The following is a 9106-nucleotide window of genomic DNA, read 5'->3' as shown; positions in this document are numbered from 1 at the left end:
GTGTAAAGTGACCAATCACAGATCAGGTTTTATTTTACCTCAGCTAAAAGCTGAGCTGTGATTGGTTACTATGGGCAGTTTACACCAGATCCTGTTTTATATAGTTTGAAAGGTGGGGGGCAAATAACAGTATATGAGACAAGTGGGTGATACAGGGAATCGTTAGGGTCCTATTACACGCAGCGATTTGTAACGATAAATGATCGAAAACGAGATTGTTTACCGTTAACCTGAAATCGTTCACCATATTACACAGAACGATAATCGTTATTATGATCGTTACTGTGATCGTTTGCTCCATCTTATCCCAGCAAAACAACGGACAATGTGCAATTACCCTGAACGATTAGTGAACAAATGCAGAACTTGAGCGAACGAATGTGGAATTACAGCGAACGATTAACGATCATTTGAGGTTCAGATCTAAATCAACCATCAAAGAAATACGAACGATTTTTCGATCGTTTCCTACAATTACACAGAACGATTATCGTTTTAATTCGAACAATATAACGATTTTTTGCACAATAATGATCCCTTAGGGCCCTATTCCACGGGACGATTATCGCATAATCGTTAACCATAAATGATCCAAACGACCGCCATTGCGAAAGACCTGAAATCGTTCACCCATTTACATGGAACGATAATCGTTACCTATGATCGCACTTGCGGTCGTCTTGTCGTCGCTATGGTGTTCAATACTGCGAACGACTGTACAACTTTTCATTCAATGCGAATGATTTGCGAACGAGCAACGATAAAAATAGGTCCAGGTCTTATTAAACGATCAAGGATTTCTCGTTCGGTCGTTAATCGTTAACTGCTATTTAACCTGTGTACCTGCCAAAAAGCCTTTTTTCTCTCAGGCTAAGTGGTGGATGAAGTGGGGAAGGAAAGGGGGGTTACTTGGGTTACTAGGAGGAAGCAGTGTTAGTATTACGGCATAGAGCAGTGTTGCACCCCTACCAGATAATGTTCTACTGGATACAAAAATGTAACTTACAGGTGACGTCTTCTTTGATCTGAGGCGCCACTTTCTTTTTCCTCCTCCTCTGGCCTGGACCGCTGTGATGATTTCTTCCAGCTACAGTTCGTCTCATCAGAACCTGCCAAACATCTTAGGCTCCGCACATTTCCAGCAACTTAATTCCCTGAGTACATATAATGTCACTGCAGTCCTATGTAACACCACAGATAACACAGTGATATCTCTGAGTACATATAATGTAGGAGATGTCCCTGCAGTCCTATGTAACACCACAGATAACACAGTGATATCTCTGAGTACATATAATGTAGGAGATGTCCCTGCAGTCCTATGTAACACCACAGATAACACAGTGATATCTCTGAGTACAGATAATGTAGTAGTCACCTGCAGTCCTATGTAACACCACAGATAACATAGTGATATCTCTGAGTACAGATAATTAGTAGATGTGACCTGCAGTCCTATGTAACACCACAGATAACACAGTGATATCTCTGAGTACAGATAATGTAGTAGATGTCACCTGCAGTCCTATGTAACACCACAGATAACATAGTGATATCTCTGAGTACAGATAATGTAGTAGATGTCCCTGCAGTCCTATGTAACACCACAGATAACATAGTGATATCTCTGAGTACATATAATGTAGTAGTCACCTGCAGTCCTATGTAACACCACAGATAACACAGTGATATCTCTGAGTACAGATAATGTAGGAGAGGTCACCTGCAGTCCTATGTAACACCACAGATAACACAGTGATATCTCTGAGTACAGATACTGTAGGAGAGGTCACCTGCAGTCCTTTGTAACACCACAGATAACACAGTGATATCTCTGAGTACAGATAATGTAGTAGTCACCTGCAGTCCTATGTAACACCACAGATAACACAGTGATATCTCTGAGTACAGATAATGTAGATGTCACCTGCAGTCCTATGTAACACCACAGATAACACAGTGATATCTCTGAGTACAGATAATGTAGTAGATGTCACCTGCAGTCCTATGTAACACCACAGATAACACAGTAATATCTCTGAGTACAGATAATGTAGTAGATGTCACCTGCAGTCCTATGTAACACCACAGATAACACAGTAATATCTCTGAGTACAGATAATATAGTAGATGTCACCTGCAGTCCTATGTAATACCACAGATAACACAGTGATATCTCTGAGTACAGATAATATAGTAGATGTCACCTGCAGTCCTATGTAACACCACAGAGGGGACAGGGGCACAGTATAGGGGACACCCTGCATTACCCCCATAGTCCCCCTGCATTACCCCCATAGTCTCCCTGCATTACCCCCATTGTCCCCCTTCATTGCCTGAACACAAAATAAAACAAAACAAACCAATATACTCACCTAATCCTGGCCCCGGTCTTACTGTCTTCTCTCCTCTCTGCTCTCCAGCCTGTCAGCTGCCGCGCGGATCCTCCAGCAGGCCCGATGACGTCATCACTGGCCTGCTAGAGGATCTGCCTGAGAGAGAGGCAAGTGAGATCTGCGCAGAGGGAGAGGAGGCTGCCTCCGTCAGCGCAGAGATCAGTGAGGTCTGAAGAGGCGGCAGGTGGGGGGGGGGGGGGGAGCCGGGCGATTGCTCTGATTACATGGTCAGGGCAGGAGCTGGGCCCGCCCAGCAGAACCCGGCAGAGCCCAGCCCGGCAGAACATTACTCAGGGGACCACTGGGACCTGAAAGTGATGTTCTGCTCTGTTACATCCTAATGTGGGCGGCGCGGCATGGGCCCCGGGCGGCCGCCCAAACCGCCCACATTATAATCCGCCACTGCTTCACACCATGAGGCCTCTATACACAAAAAAGACCATCATTAGAACCTGAAGTCATCACTAAAGACAAGACTGTTCCAGTCAGTAGCAGACCAGGTTTATCATTCATGACACCTGCAAACAGAGGCAGCAGAGCCTGGATGTCAGTGGCCGGACATGTAAGGCTGGGTTCACACTGCGTTTTCAGCATACGTTTAACGTATGCAAACGACAAAAAAAATAGTGTCAGCAACGTTTTTGTGTCCGTCAAAAATACGGATCCGTTTTGATCCATGTTTTTTATAATGGAAGTCAATGGAAAAACGGTGCACACAAATGCAAAAAACGGATTGCAAAAACGCAGTGTGAACCCAGCCTAACGGGCACCATAGCACCACATGCCTATCTACTAAAGTCCTAGAATGGGTCTGGGCAGAGACCAGAGTAATGGAGGTGCCAGCTGTGGCTGGACAAGTAAATTGTGAGCAGCTTTTCAGCAATTTAAACAGCCTGGTGATCCTTTTTCCTGGTGATCTGTCTAGGCCGTCCGGAGCATGTTCACTGTGCGCGCCCTCAGGTACCCACTGCTCCCAACACCTCCTAACAGCTTGGTCAGAGCAGCCTAGATGGTGGGCGATTTGTCCAAGCAACCAGCCTGCTTCTCCCAGTCCTGTGATACGCCTTCTATCAAAGTCTTTGAACTGTTCAAAATTAGAGATGATCGAACAGGGCCGAGGTTCAGGTTTGTACGAACCCGAACCATCGACATTGGATCCCGCCGCCTTCCCGTTCTGTGGGGAAGGTGGAGACAGCCCGAGTACCGCCTGGAAAACTAGGTAATAGGCTGTATCCCTATTTTCCAGGCGGTACTCAGGCTTTTTCCACCTTCCCCACGGAGCGGGAAGGAGGCGGGATCCAATGCCAATGGTTCGGGTTCGTACGAACCTGAACCTCTGCCCTGTTTGATCATATCCAGTCAAAATGTCTTTGAATGTTGCACAGATATGCCTAGCAGTCAGTGATCTCACACCAATTGGTACACTACCCCAAAGTGGCCTCTAAGAGCTTTTTTTTTATTAGGACAGTGGGGAGAAGGACTTTAATGTCCGGTAACTATTTACATATCTGCACGTCTATATTTCTATCTGGGTGCATTATTTTTATGTCAATAAGTGTACATCAGCGATACCTTTAAATAAATATCTAGATGGCGATTTTAAAAAATTGGCAGCCAGTAGGGGCAGGAGGAACATAATAAACAATCATTGCTTAAAGTGTACCTGTCGTTATACAAAACTTTTGACATGTCATAGAAACATTTCAAAAGCTTTGATCGGTCCGGGTAAGAGTGCTCAGACCTGTGCTGATCGGGAGATAGAGTGGGGAGAGGACCACACTGCATCGCATCCTCTCCCCAGTCTGAGTTAAGAAAAAGAGTTAGGCTTTATAGGAGCCCATTATAAGTCCGACTTTTTAAAAATAATCAGATCAGAGAGGGGACCACGCTGCAGCGCATCTTCTACCCGCTCTATGACATGTCAAAAGTTTTGTATAACGACAGTGACACTTTAACTCTCCCCGTGCCTGCGATGTGCCATGTGACAGACTCAGGAACCCCCACCGGAAGCCATTTTTTCCTGAGTTCCGGGGGGGGGGGGGGGGGGGGAATGCCTGACCTGGCTGATGGATCGGCTGCTCAGCCAATCAGTGACTGCAGCGGAGTCCCGTCCCAGTCACTGACTGGCCAAGCGGGCAGTCCATCAACCAGGTTGTGACTTCGGCTGTGAAGGAGAACTCGGAACCCGGCAGGGGTCCCAAAGCGGCAATCCAGTGCTGCAAAGGCGAAGGGAGAGGTGAGTAATGATTATTATGTTCCCCCCTGCTATTTGATTTTATTTTTTAAATCACCGGACTTCTCCTTTAATAGACCGAACACCATCTACTACTTTACACATCATATGAATAAAAATTGATGGCAGTGCCAGATCTGTCACTGGACATAAACCAAGTGCACCTGTATCTGTCAGGTTTCATCTCCTCCACTTTTGTTAATAGAAAAAAAGTGGGAATATGGGATATAGGCTCGGTATAAAGATGTAAATTCAGCAGGGAGAGAGGATTGTAGAGAGTGTGGCCATTTTGTTTTTCTAAAACCAAAAAAGAAGGGGGGAAAAAACCACCCCACTACCAAAACATACAGGACCAAAAAATCACAAAATATGTATATGTTATTTATCTTTATTTACATATATAGAAAAATGTATTTACAAAGCAAAAAATATTTAAAACAGTAAAGGAACTGACACATAAACAGATCCCCAGAACAATGGTGGTGGTAAATTATACAAAACAATATGTATACAAAGTGTAGAGGTAATAAATTGATTTACACAGACGAAGCACTGGGCATTGGGCATGTGATTAGCTAAATTTATGCATAGTGCTATATAAGGTGCATACAAGTCCATAAAGTGCATATTTAGATACTACCCATATGTCCTTAGTGCAACGACCACCATACCACTCACCCGACGCGCGTTTCGCGTACTTGCTTTATCGAGGGTAACCTTGATTTTTTGGTCCTGTATGTTTTGGTAGTGGGGTGGTTTTTTTCCCCCTTCTTTTTTGGTTTTGGTATTGTAGTGTGCATAAGGACCCTAGAATATACGTCTATTGGATCATATATAGGTACATTTTGTTTTTCTGTAGAAAGCGTTTTTTACTGTGTCATAGCAGTGACCCTTTAATTCTTTATAAGAAAGTTAAAGGGGTTATGCAGCATTCAGGTTTCTTTTTATATATTGCTGACCTGTTGGTAAACATAATAAACATGTTATGCTAAATTCTCTGCACTCCCCCGGTGTAACAGGTGGCAGAAACGCGTTGGAAGATTAGTGACACTTTAACACGGGATACATAAGGCATTTTTAGTGATAAAAGACCTGTATATTAATATGCCAGATTCATATTGGAACTATGCATTTTGGACGTGGACCTTTTTTAACATGTGCAAGTATATATAAGTACCACTGGTGCTTTACACACTGTGTGACCACGTCCCAAAAAACCAAGCCGCTAACTTGGTACCAAATCAAGCAAAAAATAAAGCAATGGAACTTAAGCCAACTTGAAGTTGCAAAAAAGGTTGTTTATCTTTATATTGAATATGCTTGAAACAATACAAATAATAAAGTCTTTCACATGAATATAAATAGAAAACGTCACCACAGTGTGTTGGACAGACGCCAGATGATCTTCGCACCACGCTTCGGTGCTCGGCAAGTCTCTGTCCTTCGAGGCTCTCACCCTCTGGGGAACGATGACGTAGGCACGCACGCTACGTTTCGAGGGAGGAGCCTGCTTTCTCAAGCGCTGTCAGTAAGTGAACCCGCCACCATATTTATACTACACACGTAATGATTTACATGTCACTATAAAAACAAAAACAACGAGTATTAAAGAAACAAAATAACAATCCATTACACTTACTAAAAACAGAGTCTATACCTATGTGCATACATTCTTAAATTCATTTAATTTCATTACATTATATCTACATGCACTAGTATGACCTATTCTAACGTCATCAAAATAGATGTTATATAACCTTTACACTACTTGACTATATAATGCCCAGGAGTCCCTTTAATTAAATTTTTTACAGAAATACAGAAAAATTACATATTTCATTAAGCCCTTTGGGGGCCACGCAGTCCAATGTATATATCCAAAACGTTTCTTTTTGGAGTAATCTTTTTCTCATGTCTGCCTTGCTTCCTATCGCAATCTCCTCTAAGATAACCCATTTTAAATCAAATACCTTATGTCTATGTTCGTGAAAATGTCTCGCCACTCTTGTTTCTCCATAATTTTTTCTCTCACTTGTGTCGCTTTCTGGAGTCTGTTTTAATTTCTTGCGTAGGTGTGAATCGCAGACCTGTGTTCGTTAACTCTAATGCGCACTTCTCGTGATGTCTGACCAACATACACTAGCCCACACGGGCATTTCAACATATAAATCGCATTGCTAGTCTTACATGTGAACATTCCCTTAAGCTTGATTATATTACCAATCTGTGGATGACATATAGAGCCACCTTTTATAATACTACCACAGTTCTGGCAAGATAAGCAGGGGAAGGTACCAGTTTTACAAGACCTCATCTTCATTTGTCTTGTTCTTGTTGTCTTACCTATATCGAACCTGATGACATTATTAGCAATAGACTGTCCCTTTTTATAGACAAAATGTGGTGTTTGTTTAAAAAGTCTACCATACTTCTCATCATAGGTCAGTAGTGGCCAATATTTGTTTATAGTCTTTCTAATCAGAGTGGCATGACTGTCATATTTTAATAAAAACATTACCCCATCTTTTTCTCTATCTTTTTTATCCTTTTTATCTAGCAGATCTTCTCTAGACATGGCACTTACTTCCATAACAATTTTATTTATTTCATTTCGTCTATATCCTCTATCACATAGCCTCTCCGCCATCTCTTCACTTTGTCTTCTATATGTCTCATTATCTGTACATATCCGCTTAACTCTCATCATCTGACTTTTAGGTATCCCCTTGAAAGTCGTAGGGGCATGGTGGCTGGTACGTAATAGAAGGTTATTTCGATCCATCTCTTTTTGGTACAGTTTGGTATCTAGATGCCCATCCACCAACGTGATCTCGACATCCAGGTACCGCACCATATTTTTATTAGCTTCTATAGTGAATTCTATCAGTTCATGAGCACTGTTAAGGTACTCCACAAATGTGGTCAGCTCATCTTTACTACCACTTCATAGTAGCAGCACGTCATCTACGTACCTATACCAGGAGTGGATCCGGTGGCTATGCTCATGTGCTGGGAGAAATTTATCCTCAAACATAGACATAAAGATGTTGGCGATACTTGGGGCCACTGGGGACCCCATCGAAACGCCCTGTAATTGGAGAAAAAACTCGTCGCCAAACCTAAAATAATTTCTGGTCAAAATTAAATCTAGCAGTGACAGTAGAAAATTGATGGTACTATTATCTAATTTGGCATCTAGACACAATTTTTCACGGACTACCTCCATAGCCTCCACACACGGAATGTTGGTATACAGGCTCTTGATGTCAAGAGTGCACAGGTGTAACGCCTGGAGTAGTGGATCCACTGGACCGTCACCAGCGATGGCACTAACCTCACCAGGGAGCGGAGTCTAAGGGGCCGCTGGTATTCACCAGAGCCCGCCGCAAGGCGGGATGGACTTGCTGCGGCAGGCGACCCCCAGGTCGCTACCCCTGGCTTGGTTGCTGGTGACGGCAGGCGAGGCGTGGCAGGAGCAGTAGGCAGGAGATAGTGCTGGCAGAGGTCTGTAGGCGTAACCGCAGGTGACCGACTGAACACAGGAGCAATGGAGTGACAGGGGAGCAGGAACCAGGAACAAGGACTAGGGACCAGGTAGCGATAGGAATCAGGAACAACAGGGGGCTGGGCCAACCGCTATGGGAAGCATGTAGTGGCTCCAACACAAGGGACAGGGCATGCTGGGGTTTATAGGGAGTGCTAGGTGCAATTAACCAATTAAGGGCGGACTGGCCCTTTAAATCTGAGACAGCCGGCGCGCGCGCGCCCGAGGAGGCGGGGACGCGCGCGCCGGCCCGGCACAGACGGAGACAGGAGCGGAGGAGAGGTGAGGCGCCCCCAGGGGCCGAACTAGCAGCAGCGCCGGGTCCCTGCACAAGGACCCCGGCGGCTGCATGGGGCAGGAGGAGGTCGCGGCGGTGGCCCGGAACACGGGACGCCGCCGCGGCCGTGACAACAGGTACGTCACACTCCCGACATCAAGTGCACTCAACCGCGTGAGGAGGTCCGTGGTATCACTCAGGCATCTTGGTAGTTGCTTAACAATTTTTTGTAAATACTGGTCTATATATGTAGAGGATACATAGTATAGAGAACCCGTACCAGAAACATGTAAATAGTATTTTGACGATGGTGTAATATTGGTGGATCATATGGTGCATTTACATGGAATGATTATCGTTCGAATTTGAGCGATATTCGGCTTGTGTAAACACAGCGATCGATCAAACGATGAGCGAGAAATCGTTCATTGTGATCTTTCAACATGTTCTCAAATCGCAGTTGGTCGTTTGCTAAAAATTCGCAGATCGCTTCGTGTAAACAGTCTTTCAAGATTTACACTATGTGTGAAATGGGCTTAAGGGCCATTCCATCCAAACTGAACCTTTCGTAACACCCGTAACACCTAGTTAAACATTTTTTTTAACAGCTAATTTAAAAAAATGCAATTTAACCACAAAAGTTATAAATATGCATT

Source organism: Dendropsophus ebraccatus, chromosome 14 (genome assembly GCF_027789765.1).
Source record: "Dendropsophus ebraccatus isolate aDenEbr1 chromosome 14, aDenEbr1.pat, whole genome shotgun sequence".
Lineage (NCBI taxonomy): Eukaryota > Metazoa > Chordata > Amphibia > Anura > Hylidae > Dendropsophus > Dendropsophus ebraccatus.
The sequence above is the reverse complement of the archived record's forward strand: the minus strand, read 5'-3'. Positions refer to the sequence as shown.